Here is a 15,890-nt window from a genome sequence, read left to right as displayed (position 1 = left end):
GTTTGTATGGAAAGTTTTATTTGGCAATTGTGGATTTAAAAGGGTTTTCCTGGATTAGAAGAGATACATACATGATTTGAGAAAGGTTGTGACACTTTTCACATCTCATTTATCATATTTTTAGGGTTGTTTTAAATGATTGTTCATTCTTGACATATTTTACTAATAGAGATATCTTCTTTTTTTTATACTTATTTCACTTAAATTATTATCTATATAGTGAAGATAAAGTTTAGTTTTAAAGCTAAAATTCTCTTCATGACTTTTGACTAAGAAGTCGAGATTTGTAAATATTTTGTTTTAGATAACTATTTGAATGTTCTAAATATTGTGACCTGGATGGCAATTCAAAATTTTTTAGTTCTTCGATATAATTATAGAGATTGAGGAGATTTGGTTATATATTCCTAAGCGAAAATTTCTATTGACGAAGCTTCTGGGGCTTCCATTGGAGCTTTGGTTCAAGATAAACATTAAGGAGATTGCAAATAAGATCAGTAATTTTTTCTATGTGGATGAGGGTTTCCTAGGAGCTCTAGATAAAAGGGTTGTCTAGGTCCTAGTGGAATTTGAATTCAGGGGACCTTTCGACTATGTTGGATATCGTTTGGGGGTCGTTTTCTTTCCAACAACAGGTTAACTATTGGGGTGTCCCCTTTAGGTGCCTAGGTTATCATGCCACAAGACACTTGATTGCAGAATGTCCAATTTTTTTTTGGGGCACTTAGTCTTGGAAGGTCCAGGATTGGCATCTTCACGGATGGCGAAATGTCGAGACACATCCTTTGAAGCTGATTTGGTCCTTGGGTCTCGAATTACAGACCACTCGACCACACTAGAGGATTCAAATGTTCCTTTTAATTCTTTTGTGACATCAATTAAGTAAGTACAAAATACTATTTTGCTCCTTTAGTGCATGGACAGGGTGGGTCTATGGGCCAAGCTCATTTACATGCCTCCTTATCATCAAAAGCCACATTAAGAAAAATTCTAGTGTCCCACTCACCTATTTACATGACCAAGGAGAATGAATTTGATAACTATTGTTCCCCAAGGGATGCATGTTCCTCGCCCCACCATTTTGGGACTTACCGAGGGAATTACTCCTCACCCTTATCTAAGGATACATATTTTGAAATGTTGGCCCAAGAGGGGGCTCTTGGCCTTGAGCCCTTGAACATTGAGAAGGGTTTTTTTAGGAACAAGATTTGATTGTCAACCCTGAATCGAGGAAGAATGTGACAGTTCAGAAGAAGTGAGGTATTAAATATAAGAAAGTTTCCTCCTGCGTGGGGATTTATTTAGATCTAAATGTTTATTTTTCAGAGGCTTTGGAGGAGCCCAATATCCCCCCATTGATCCAGGTTTCTCTAATAATGATATTGGTACTATGGAGGTCTCTATATCTCTAGTCCTTAGAGGGGATATATTTGCATATGCCCCACCTTAATGATAGTGATGTCTCTGACTGTGAGGGGCTTGGGGTTAAGCCATAAAAGGAGATCTCTATTCAACATTATCAAACTTAAGGAGTCCTTTGTCATTCTTTTTCTAGAAATAATGATTGATAAAAAAAAATTATGGACCATTTAATCAAAATTTGTCCTACCTAGGAGATATATGCAATGTGTGCCTTGGGCCTCTCGACAAGGAGGGGGGGGGTGGTTAACAGCCATGTGGGATCCCCAATTGTTTTCGTTTAAAGCATATAAATCAATTGCCAAGATAATGTTTTCAGGCTATATGCGGGGTTCAAGACATCAACTTCGTATTGTTAATACATATGCTGTGTACCCTAATCAGAAGACATTTTGGGACTGAATTTATGTGAGTGGGCTTTTGGGCCTAAATTCTCTTATATTGGCTCGAGATTTGAACTTGATAATGACAAATGAGGAGGTTTTGGGCTAGAAAGGAAAACTAGATCCTTTAGCAAGTTAGTTCAAGGATTTATTTGATCATAACTTTCTTATGGATATTGTCCCTTGTTCCCTATGTCCGATGTGGAGGAATGAGCGATCTGGGCTGGAGGGAATTTCCAAAAGGCTGGACTAGTTTCTCGTACATGCATTTTTTAATGATAGAATGAGCCAACTCCAGTCTTGGATATACTTCGCTGACATTTATGACCATCATGTAATCTTCCTTGAATGGATAGGGAAAAATAGTTTGCAAGCTATCCCTTTTAAGTTCAATCACATGTGGTTATAGGAGAAGGAATTTGATGAGATTGTCAGAGCCTCCTAGCTCACTCCATTAGAGCCACCCCATTTTCCCAAAATGGTGGTGGTCCTTCACAAGCTGAGAAGGTTGAAGATAGAGGTAGAGTTGTGGGTTTGTAGGTAGAAAAAGTAACTTATCAGGGAATTGAGTGGCATCGATAGGGAGGATGTGGTCTTGAATGACCCCACATGCCCAGGCTTCTTCGTTCAATCTATAAATAAGTTTCTCCTTAATCTAGTGACTAGGAAACATAAGATATTGAAACTTGAAGAGGAAGAATGGAGATTGAAAAGCAGGGCTACTTGGGTGGTGAAAGGGGACAAGAATACACATTAATTTCACAACCTAGCCTCTAAAATGAAGAAGAAAAATACCATATGGAAAATTAGCGATGCGGGTAATAATGTCTTGACTAAGAAGAAGGATATACACAAAGAGGTAGTTCGTTACTTCTGTAGTTAGTTTAGGGAAAAGGATGGAATAAGAAACTCTAATCAGTTGGAATTCACTAACCTCTTCCCTTACATGGTGGATGCAGAGACTAATGAAGAGTTGTCAAGGCTAATATCAATTGAGGAGCTACAGGGGGTAATGAAAGCCCTAACTCATCAAAAAATCCCTGGCCGCGATGGTTGGCCAGTAAAACTGTCTTACACTTCAAAGACCTAATGGGATTAGATATACTGGACATGGCTAAAGAATCATGACTTCTAGGCTCCATTCCAAGTTTTAATAATCACACCTCCATTACTCTAATCCCCAAAAAGACCAGTCCTTCATCCTTTATAGATTTTAAGCATATATCCGTACGCAATTCTATGTATAAGATTGTTTCCAAATTAATTGCTAATCAAATAAAAAATGCAGATTACATGGGAGCAATTTGTTTTTTTATCTAGTCGAAAAATTCAAGACATCGTGGCCATTTCCCACGAATGCATCCACTCAAAATTACGCAAGTTGGAGGCATGTATAGTGAGAATTGATTTGACCAAGGCTTTATGATTGCGTCGACTTGGAATTCCTTAGGTTTATATTGCACAAAATTAGGTTTGCTCACATGCTCATAGACTAGATTATGGAATGTATTTCTTCAGTGAATGGTTGTTCTCATTAATGGGATTCCAACCAATTTATTCAAGGTCATAAGGGTTCTTCGACAAGGATGTGTGTTATCGACGTTCTTATTTATATTGGTCATAAATGGATTAATTAGAGATATCAGAGAAGCTAAAGCATTAGGGACAATTGTTAGTTGCAGTCACAAGATGCACTAACATTTCACACCTCATGGTTTTTGATGATGTCCTATTTATTGGGGAAACCAATATATATGAATGGATGAATTTTCACTATATTCTCACTAGATTTAGGGATGCGTCAGGGCTCATAATGAACAAAGAAAAATTAAATTTGATTACTAATAGGTTGGAAGCAGAGGTTATAGGGGAGATTTCCATGCGGTTTAAAGTTAAAGTGAGTAGGTTGGCAAGTAGTTTGAGGTATTTGGGCTTTCTATTAAAGCCAAACAAGTACAAGTGCCGGGACTATAACTGATTAATTAAAATGTTTGAAAAAAAATTAACACTTTGGGATCATAAGTGGATGACCATTAGAGGAAGACTAATCATGATCAAAGCTATCATATAGGGTATTTAAGTTTATTGGATGCACCGTTCTAAACTATCCAAAGCAATCATCAAAAGAATAGATGTGACAATCATTAATTTCGTTTGGGATGGAGCATGTAAGAAAAATATAATTCATTTTGTTTGGCTAGATGTTATCTCTTGGAATGAGGTCAATGGGGGATAGGGCATTATAGTGACAAAAATATTTAATATGGCTCTACTTGCTAAAAAACTTGGCAAGCATTCAATGGGCAGGTTTATTGGAACATTTTGCTAGTGATAAATATCACAATAATCTTAGCCTTGAAGCATGGATCAATGAATGAGCTCATGAAGAAAGAAGGCATTATATGTATAGAGAAGTTTGATGCAAGCTAAGTAGTGGCTTGTGGGAAACTTGTGTTGGGAGTTCGACACGGATGACAATATTATAGTTGGCCTAGTTTCCATTAAGATATGGAAGGCTTACATTTACTCTTTTCTCCTATTATCAACTGCTTAAATCCATTGGGCATCCATACAGTTATCCACCTTGCAAGCCATAGATAGTCTACATATCCTATCCTAAGTTGTTCAAACTCTAGAGACCTTGGGCTCCTGGAGGCTTTTGCAATAGAGTGGGATCAATATCGGTTTAGGATCAGTCATGCAAGTATTATGTTAACTGACAAGGAAAATAAAATATCATGAGAAGGGTGCGAGAATGTTGTAAAAATTATGGTCAAGAAAGATCTTCTTACATAACATAGGGGAATAGGCTTTCGAACTCTATCTCATTGCTATCACAAGCATGGCGATGGGAGGTCCCTTTAAAATTGAAGTGTTTTTGTGGTTGGTCTACCATAATCGGGTTCTCATGTGGGAGAACCTTACAAGAAGGGGTTTTTAGGGTCCTGACATATGTTATGTATGTGGTGGGGTGATGGAAGAGGTGGTTCATCTTTTCCTCACATGTACATTTATGACGGCTACGTAAAAAGAGGTATTAACGTTACTGAAGATACAAGTAGATGTGGACTACTCTTCCATGGGTTACAAGCTGCATTACAAGATTTATAGCTTTTTATCAACTCCGCCTCCATCATCTGGTATGTTCCTTCACATAACTTACATTCTACAATGATGAGCAGTATACTAGTTTTGTACATTTTGGTGAAATTAAACATGCCTAATTTAATGCTAACACTTCGTAAGTAGACGAAACTCATACTCCTACCCCCTCACCACTGACTCCATCATATGGTATCATCCTTCACATATTTTACAATGATAAGAATAAACTAGTTTTGTACATTTTGGTAAATTTTAACATGGCCAATCTAATGGTGAGGCTTTGTGTTAAAATTGGCAGAAGGAAAAAAACGTAATGTGATTGGGATAACTCTAGGCACAGTGGCTTCTTTGGTTGGGTTAATTGCAGCCATGGGCCTCTTTCGTTTTCACCCAAAACAGATTTCTCAAACCAGAGGTTCCAAAATTACTGAATCATTTAGTGTGCACCTTATTATCTTGTATGTGGTGAACTCTTTTCCTATTTCATTACGTAATTTATTTCACATATGAGGAAGGGGAAGTTACCTTGTCACCTCCTATGTCAAATTTACAACTCATTTTTCAAATATGATAATATAAGGAAGGCTACCTTCAATTTTAAAGCAGAAAACAAACTTGGTGAATGAGGGTTTGTATCCATCTTCAAGTTAAGGGCCTAGGATCATTTCCTTCCATTGATTTACATACTAGTAGGTAGCAAGTCCAAGTCAGTTATAATGGAGAACAAAAAATAATTTTGAATTTCATTAATCTTCAGGGGGTTCTACCTCATAGTAGAGAGGTCACTATTAAGTGTAGAATACAAGTTCAACTCAAGGAGACAATGAATTTATAAATGAGGCAAATCTCATCACTCGTGTTCAACACTAGAATCTACTGAGATTTCTTGGTTTCTCTATTGAAATGTCAAAAAGGCTGCTAGTTTATGAATACATCCACAACAGTAGTCTCGAGAAGATTATATTTGGTTTGTTGTCGCTTGCTCTTTAAATTCTTAATATTTGCTTGAATCTTGGAATTTTTCAAGTTTGTGCACATAGCTTCTTAAGTTTTAATACAAAAATTTACTATTTGTGAATCAATATATGTATATACAACAAAACAACATTTACTTAATTGGAGAGAGAAGTATGAAATCATAGTTGAGACTGCATGTGGGCTTGCTTATCTTCACAAGGAGTTTGAGATTCGAATCATCCATAGAGATATAAAAGTAAGCAATATTATACTAGACAATAAATACTAACCCAAATAGTAGACTTTGGCTTAGCCAAACTATTTGCAGAATATGAAAGCCACGTTAACACTAGAGTTGCAGGAACTTTGTAAGAATTCTCCCTATAGTTCAATCTCTTAATGTTCCAAAATTTATTCAATAAATTGTAGGATATGAACCTATTACAACTCATATATATGAGAAAGGATCATATAATGTTAAGAGGGTTAAGAGATGGAGATTTGATTATGCAGTGGTTACATTGCGCCTTAGTACGCCTTACGTGGACAATTGACATAGAAAGAAGATCTATTCAGCTTTGGAGTGCTTCTACTCGAGATTATCAACGGAAGAAAGAAGTACAACAATATCTCTCAACACAGGGAGCTTCTAATTGAAGTTGTATGGCACATGTGGACCTCATCTTTAAAGTAGAATTTTCTAAAATGTCCAAAAACTATGATTCCTTGCTAACTAATGTCTTATGGTTTTGCCGATATTAGTGATTACTAGACGTGGAGACTATATAACGAAGATAGAGTAATAGAAGTTTATGAATGTCACATTGGAGGGTAGTTACTCATGGGAAGAAGGGATTAGAGTGATTAAAATTGGTCTTCTGTGCACTCAAGTAGGTGCAACATTGAGGCCTTCAATGTCACAGGTGGTGTCCATGCTGACAGGTGGGGAAGAAGATATTCCTTCACCCACAAGGCCTACTTTCATAAATGAGAAGAGTGTATTAGCCACTCCAGACCAATTTGAATGTGTGACAACTAATCTTCTGTGAGACCCTAACAACACATCAAGCAATAATCGATCATTGGAAGTAGCTACTTATAGGATCCCATCTAATGTAAACTCTGCAGGGGGTAATATTTCATTAAGCATTATGAAGCCAAGGTGAAAGTAAGGCGATGCCTTGTTATTATATTTATCTCCATTGATTATAATAAGGGTGTATTTACAATGATCCTGTGTGATAATGTGTTACTGGGTTTGACACAATCAAGCATGTCAAACACTCTATTTGGTTTCATAGATTATGACGAGTTTGATAGTTTCATGATATATTGGTTCATTCTTAGATGTGATGTTTGACTATCTAGGATTAGGGGTTGATTATCTTTATTCTATCTCTTGCGTGTGTTTTATTTTTTACAATTTCGAAGGTAGTTCATAAGCTAAATATATCAAAATTCTCAATATTTTTACTAATTTTAAAATAATTAAATTTTAAAATATTAAGAAATAATTTTGGGTTATTCCAAAATATTTTGAATTAAATTATAATTTATAAAGTAATGGTTAAAATAATACTGAGTTAGTCTGCCTGAGGTAGCTCAAGTGGCGATGGCCGTGGAATGAAGTCTCACCGAACCAGAGATCTTGGGTTCGAATATTGTGCTACCCTCCCCCTGTAGCGGGGTGAATAATGGATATGGAAACTCAAAAATCGGAGAGTCCTACCAAGCTTACAAAAAAAATTATAATAATGAATTAATTTCTTAGATTGAAGGTTTTTATTATTCATGATTTAAGCAAAGATCTTCCAGTGAAATCACATAGATATCTTAGGGCCGACACATTGCAAACCCCCATTAAGGTTCATCATCAGGACAAAGTTGGAGAGCAAGATCAACATATCAAATATTTATATCAGAGATACAACGATAAATTTTTAACAGTAAAAAGGATAAATAATATAAAATAAAATGGAACATTATAGGATCCAAATAAATGGTTAAAATAAGCAATTTATTGGTTATTTATTTATTTTTAATTAATTAGTTTTTATTTATCTAATATTCCTATATGACTGAGTTAATTTTTTTTACCTAATTTAAAATAATTCAAATTTTTGAGATGTGAAAGAATAATTGTAATCCATTCTTTATGTATTGGGATTATTCATGCCATAACCATTTCTAGATTGTATTGAGGGATCTATTTAAATGTGGAATTATTAGGGCTTTCCATAACTTGAGGGGATTTTAGGCGATAGTTACATGATTTGAGAAAGGTTGTGACACTTTAGTCTCTGATCATGATTGATCGTACATTCGTCTCTCACCATCTTCCTATAGTTCTTCAATTGATGAAGGAGAATGTCAGTAAGGGTATCCCATTCAAATTCAACAAAGTGTGGTTGGAGGATGAATATTTTAATAAACCGCTTAATACTTCTTAGAAAATGGTGGAGGAGGAGCCAGGGACATCAACCATGTCTGTGATCACACAAAAGCTTAGTTTTCTGAAGAGTAGAGTGAGAACCTGGGAATGTAATAAAAAAAATCTTCTATTATCGGAATTGAAGTTGACTGTGGAAGAAATTGATAGTCTTGGCAGGATAATGGAATAGATGACGCCTTCTCAATCTTTACTAAATTGTCTGAAAGAGTTGTACGTGAAGAAGAGGCACATATTAGAGATATAAGAGACTACCTTACACCTCAAGAGTAGGGCTATATGGCTTAGTGAAGGTGATAGAAATACTCGTTTCTTTCACCACTTTGCAAATCACAGGAGAAACAACAATGTTATTTGATATATTAAATCTAATAATGGGGAGTCAATAAATTCTATGGAGGTATTCAAAGAGAAGTTTTCACATATTTTGAGAATTTCTACAAGGCACGGGTAGAAGTTAGAATCGAGGATCAGATATGGGGATTGGAGGAATATCCTACCATGTTTGATGAGGAAAAAATTGAAGCTCTATTTCACCTTGTTTCTCATGAGGAGATACTTCGGGCCTTCAAATATTTTGCGAAAGATAAATGTCTAGGCCTGGACGGCTAAACAGTGGATATTTTCATGCACTTCTTTGATTTGATGGGATAGGATGTCTTGGACTTGGTTGAAGAATCTTGACTTACTGGATAGATTTTTGGGGCCATTAAATCCACTTTCTTTGCTCTTATTCCAAAAAAATTGACCCTTCCTCCTAATTTCCAAAGTCATAGCAGAGTGTACGAAGAAAACTCTCTCGTAATTCATATCTAGGCAACAATTTGGCTTCCTACATAATCGTCTGATTCATGATGCTATTGCCATAACTCAAGAATGCATTAACACCATTCACAATAAGAAACTGGAAGCAGTAGTTATGAAGGTGGATTTAAAAAAGGCATGTGAATGTGTAGATTGTTCTTTCTTGTGGCTTATATTGACTAAAATTGGACTCACTATGCGCAATGTGGATTGGATAATGGCATGTGTTGCTTTGGTGTGGTTCACTGTTCTGGTTAATGGATCCCCATCGAGTTTTTTCTAGGTGGGAAGGGGATTGGGACAGAGATGTTCTCTTTCTCCCTTTCTCTTCATACTGGTCATGGATGGTATAAGTCTAAAAATTAATAAGGCAAAGGTATCAAGTATTATCAATGGTCATAGATTGGCTAACAGGATTAATGTTTCACATTTTCTTTTTGTCAATGATATTCTTACTTTCGGGATGGTTTCCAGAGCACATTGGATGGCTCACTCCCTCTTACTGTTCTTTCCATGCAAGCAAAGAGGGTGAAATCTAACTTGAATTGAGATTCCAAAGCATCTCCTCATGCTCCTAATGCAGTCCCCTTGTGGGATTTCTTATGCGGACACTTGGTTGCATAGTGTCCATATTCATGGTAGTGAACACATTTTATTTTGGTAAGGTCATTTTTCTTGCCATTGTTTTGGCTTGATTCTGCCTCACCTTGGGACTAAATGGCTTTGGGCTTCTTTACTTTGCCAACTAGAGCACAATTTTCTTCCTCATCTGCAATGGATGTGACACCATCTCTATTGTTTCTTATGATCTCCTTCTGCACCAAATTATACCAAAGTCTCTCCCAATCTAGTAGCTTGTCTCTTCCATTAACCAAATCCTAATAGTTGTGCCAAGATTTTGGAAGGCAAAGGAATGCTAATATCACAAGTTCATATGATGGCACATTTTATCCTACTCCTCCAAGTTCATCTCGAACCTAAGTGAATATAGATAGGTATTGAGGAACTGTTTCATTTTTTGCATTCAAATGCTCCTGATTTTATCTCTCAATGCCAATTTCTTGGCATCACTGTGGCTCTAGAATAGATCTATGAGATTTTTCCACATTGCAAAAGGTGTTTCCTTTCCATGCAAGTTCAAAGCCACATGATCTTTGACATCCTACAAAATAATCCTCATGACTCTTGTTGTGTCTTTCTTTCACTGAGCAAGTGCTTGTGTATCTGATGTTGTTGGTTTTGGAAAAGTTTTTTTTGTATATTGCCATACTCAATTATCAGCCAGGACAACTTCCATTTTGTCTTTCCAAGCACAAAAATTCGAGGTGCCCTCCAATGCATACTCTAGCCTCAATTCATTAAAAGATAGTTTTCCTACATTGAAGAGAATCTGCAGAAAAAGCTATGCAAATTGAAATTTATCTAAGAGAAGATTTGGAACAAGGTTTCTATGTAGTCTTCTGAGGCTCTGATACCATCTAGAAATTACAAGAAATTTTCTACTGCTTATGAAATCGAACTGAAATCAAGAGACATAAATTTCTTCTACTATTTTGCGAAAAGGAAAACACACAATAGAAACACATGAAATAACATGCAACCATCAAAACACAAGGAACACAATGATTTTACAAGGGAACCCAACTGGGAAAATCCCCTCTACTGCTTTCATTAATTCAGATGAGAAAGAGAAACAACTACAATGTTTTGCTTCAACTCTGAAGCACGCCCTGCATTGTAAAACTATTCTCTTTCTTCTTGGCCTGCTCTGGCCAACACGTAGCCAATTCAAGCCTGAACCAACCTCCTATTTCCTTGAGCAATCTTGGAGGAATTAAGCTCCTAAATAATAGGGAAATCCCTATTTGTGCAAAGCCAAGGGGAATTGATCACTTGCTCAATGTAAAAGCATTGTACACTCAACAATATACAATTATAAATACAAATTTCCTTTTCCATCCACTCAACTAGGCAATCCGAATTCGATGCATGCTTGGGTCTATTTTTAGTTGATTGACTACTTAACTGAGAGATCAATGAGTTAACAACTATCATAACTACTCAAATGACCTTAAACTGACTCAATTAATGACTAGAGCTCACTTAACTGAGTTTAACTAACAATAACTCAACTAGATTAAATTTTAGCAATCAACCCATGCATAACTCTATTTCTAGCCTATATCTCGAATTTTCTAACATAACTAGGAGACAATGCCATGTCACTCTAGGTAACTACAATCCAAGTCATCCGCTGATGTGGAAAAACAAATTTTCTCTATTTGACTAAGGAACTAGTCAAAAACTGCTATCCAAGTCACCCGTTGATGTGGAAAAACGAATTTTCTCTATTTAACTAAGGCACTAGTCAAATGAAGTCTTTTCTTGCTACAAATTCAACAAATTAAATTTTATATATTTATTTTTTACACCATATTTCATTAAGTTGTATATATATTTAAAATAAAGATATCATTATTTTTTATTTGAAAACATTAACTCTAACCAAATTTAACATAATTAGTTAATATGTATTATGTTGCATTTTTTTTTTATTGGTAAATATACAAGGCATACATATATTATACCCTCTTGGATTTTGAACTTGTGACCTCTTAGGAGGAAACACATGCTCTTAACCATTAGGTCCACTCAAGCTATATATTCATCATAGTAAATTTTAATCATCATAATATTTATTAAGTAAACCAATCCATTTTATTGATGAAATTTTTATAAATATGAAATGTAATGGTTGTAGTGTATTAAAGAGTTAGTTAGGTTGCATTGACTTTTAATAAATTTAAAAAATTAGATTCGTGCCACTTCAACGCCTACCAATTTCCTAGGAATTTGAGATTATTCCAATTCTAATAAGTTCCTCAATGATAAGTTCCTCATTATTATTTACCAACATAGATCCATCTTAAATACGGATCTAACATGAGCCGAGAGACATCCAATTTCTTCAACTTCAAGTTCAAGTTCAATTTTTTTATTTTTTATTTTGTTGCGGGTTTAAGTTAAAGTCGACCCATAACTTTTTTATACATAGTTAATCAAGTAAATATGTGCACTAATAAGACATTCTCTAGTTTTTTTTGGTTATACTTATGAAGCCTTTAGCTATATCAACCACATTAATATTTTTAATGTGGTTATACTAGTATTAATTATAATAATCAATTAATATATAAGCATCACATTTCTCGTCTACAAAATTTCAATTATAAAATAAATTTAAAATTTAAATTAAAAAAAAATCCTAATTATAAATTATAAATTATAAGTTTAAAACTTTAATTATAAATAAGAACGTCCTAACTATAAATAATAATTACACGATCATAATGCCGACAAATTCTTGTTCGTATATAAAGCCTATTACCTGTATACAGCCCATTCCACGCCTTCAAGAAATCCAATCGGTAGACGACGCTTTAAATAGGTAGACGAGGCTTTAAATAAAGAAACAAGAATCGTAAATTTGAACGACTCTTCAATGACTTTGAGAAAAGTAAAGAAACATGAATTGTAAATTTGAACGACTTTTTCAATGACTTTGAAAAAAATAAAGGAATAAGAATGGTAAATTTGATTTTTTTATTTTTTTATTTATTTTTTTTATACAGATTATTATTATTAATGTTATTATGGAAAGAAGTTAAATTAAATGGTTCTAATATTTTTTAGGTTTGAAATTTATTATGAAGTGTGTGTCTTATTAGTGCCTGCCGGGGACTATATGCGATCGATCGATCGCTGACCGTTGGTTGACCGACGTGATTTTTCATTATATTAACATTATAACCTAAGTCGAACCAAAGTTTTGGGGTGGAAAGGTTTTGGGGTCTTATTGCGGGCTTCGCATCATTCGAGGTGAATGGCATGCTTCGGCTCCACTGTGGTACACATGCGAGTCCTATACATTCCCACGGCTACATAGGTACATCACTAAGCTGGAGTATGTATGTGCCGCATATTGCCTTTTTAATGGAATGTATTATGGTTTGGAGAAAGGAATAAAGACCTGCAAGTATTTTTCCAGGGCCTTCTGGAGACTTCGTTAACCAATTTCGTCATTTGCACATTTCTTGTTTTTGTTTTTGGGTGGGAGTGTGAGGATTTTTACAGAAGCTGTCTTGTTTCTTCGAAGGCTGAGCGAAGTCTGGCCAGCTTTAGCTGAAGAAACCATTGGTACACCGTTGTAGGGTTTCTTTTTTCTTCTTTTCGGGTGAAACTGTGATTCTTGGTACAGATTGAGCGGCAATCTTTTGTAATTTGAACTGTTTTTGCACATGAAGATCTAAATAAATTAGGGTTCATGAGTATTTAGATTGAAGCTTGAAATTACTGTTAAATGATTTTGCAAATATCTTCAGCGAAGTCTGGCCAGGTTTAGCTGAAGAAACCATTGGTACATCGTTGTAGGGTTTCTTTTTTCTTCTTTTCGGGTCAAACTGTGATTCTTGGTACAGATTGAGCGGCAATCTTTTGTAATTTGAGCTGTTTTTGCGCATGAAGATCTAAATAAATTGGGGTTCATGGGTATTTAGATTGAAGCTGGAGTATGTATGTGCCGCATATTGCCTTTTTAATGGAATGTGTTGTGGTTTGGAGAAAGGAATAAAGACCTGCAAGTATTTTTCCAGGGCCTTCTGGAGACTTCGTTAACCAATTTCGTCATTTGCACATTTCTTGTTTTTGTTTTTGGGTGGGAGTGTGAGGATTTTTACAGAAGCTGTCCTGTTTCTTCGAAGGCTGAGCGAAGTCTGGCCAGCTTTAGCTGAAGAAACCATTGGTACACCATTGTAGGGTTTCTTTTTTCTTCTTTTCGGGTGAAACTGTGATTCTTGGTACAGATTGAGCGGCAATCTTTTCTAATTTTCGGGTCAAACTGTGATTCTTGGTATAGATTGAGCGGCAATATTTTGTAATTTGAACTGTTTTTGCACATGAAGATCTAAATAAATTGGGGTTCATGGGTATTTAGATTGAAGCTTGAAATTACTGTTAAATGATTTTGCAAATAAAATCCTTATGCTTTCAGTGTTCTAATTATCTCTGGTATTTCTTCTGATACGCAGAGAAGTCCTTTTTGCCTGGAAGAGATCTGGAATGGTATTTTTTCAGCCCAAGGGAGAGGAAGTATCCAAACGGGTTGAGAACAAACCCAGCGACGGAAGCTGGTTACTGGAAGGCCACTGGAAGACGCTTGTGTTTCTCATGGTACTCGCACAGGCTGGGTTATGCATGAATATGGTCTAGACGAGAAGGAATTCGAACCCTCGGCTTCGTTGCAGGTACGGCGTTATTCTATTAATTGCTTTTTGTCAATTTGTTAGGGACCACCTGCTCCAAAAAAATCTGGAAGTAAAAACATAATAAATTAGTTATATTCGCCGAGCGGAGTCCGCTTGCAATCAAATTGCTTTTAATTTTTGCATTGTGTAGGTTTATGGTCCAGTTACTCTAGGTTTATAGTCCAGTTACTCCGTGATTGTTTTAAAAAATATAGATATTTAAGCCGTATTGGGTTATATATATTTTTTCTCTCATTCAATTATATTGGAATTCAAATCTGGAATCGTCGTTGTTTAGATTTTAATAATGATACATTTGTATGTTACGGGTGTCTTTTTATTATAATAAAATTTGAATATTTATTTGTATTAATGTAGGTAGGGTTTTATCTCTAATTTTGCGCGATATACATTGTTGTAAGTTTTTAGTCCCTGTCGGCGACTATATGTGATCGATCGATCGCTGGCCGTTGGTTGACCGATTAACACTATAACCTAAGTCGAACCAAAGTTTTGGGGTGGAAAGGTTTTGGGGTCTTATTACGGGCTTCGCATCGTTCGAGGTGAATGCGTCTGTGAGGAATTAAGTGGCTGGTACCAGATGGCATGCTTCGGCTCAGTGTTTGACGTTAGTACGGTACACCTGGGGACTAGCATGGCACTGTTGTGTCGGCATGTTAGGGTTTATCATTTTAGTGGAAGCTGGGAGAGCGTTTTGTTTAACCCCTGTGGAACGAGCTGCCAAAGCTGCGGTTTGCCAAAGCTGCGAGTTTGGCAAACTTCTCTCTGCGGAACGACCTGCGAGTTTCCTGTGCATTTGCTGCAAAAGCCTCTGCGGAACGACCTGCGAGTTTCCTGTGCATTTGCTGCAAAAGCGGATGTTAGGGTTTATCATTTTAGTGGAAGCTGGGAGAGCGTTCTGTTTAACCCTTCTCTCTGCAGAACGACCTGCGAGTTTCCTGTGCATTTGCTGCAAAAGCGCGTTATCTGCTTTCAAGTCGAGGTTAGAATCGGCGACTCTGAATATCGAATAGTTTTGGTGGTTAAATGTACAAATGTAAATTAGGGGAACCATTGCGAATGGCTGTTGTGTTTATTATCGAGGTAACGGAAATTAGTTCTGTTATTGCAGGTTGGACCTGTTTAAGAGTTGTCGAATCGGCTAGGGTTTATCATTTTAGTGGAAGCTGAGACAGCGTTCTGTTTAGCCCTTACGCGGAACGAGCTGCGAGTTTCCTCTGCATTTGCTGCAAAAGCGCGTTATCTGCTTTCAAGTCCAGGTAAGAATCGCCATGGGTGCTGTCTTCAAAAGCCTGTAATGAGAAATAACTCTTCCTTTGATATGCATGTCGCCGACTGTGAATATCGAATAGTTTTGGTGGTTAAATCCACAAATGTAAATTAGTGGAACCATTGCGAATGGGTGTTGTGTTTATTTGGGTATTTGTTCGCTAAAAATGTTTATTTAGG

Source organism: Pinus tabuliformis, chromosome 1_1 (assembly GCF_031772625.1).
Source record: "Pinus tabuliformis cultivar Carrire ecotype Pingquan chromosome 1_1, CPIR1, whole genome shotgun sequence".
NCBI classification, from domain to species: Eukaryota; Viridiplantae; Streptophyta; class Pinopsida; order Pinales; family Pinaceae; genus Pinus; species Pinus tabuliformis.
This window is presented reverse-complemented; position numbering follows the sequence as displayed.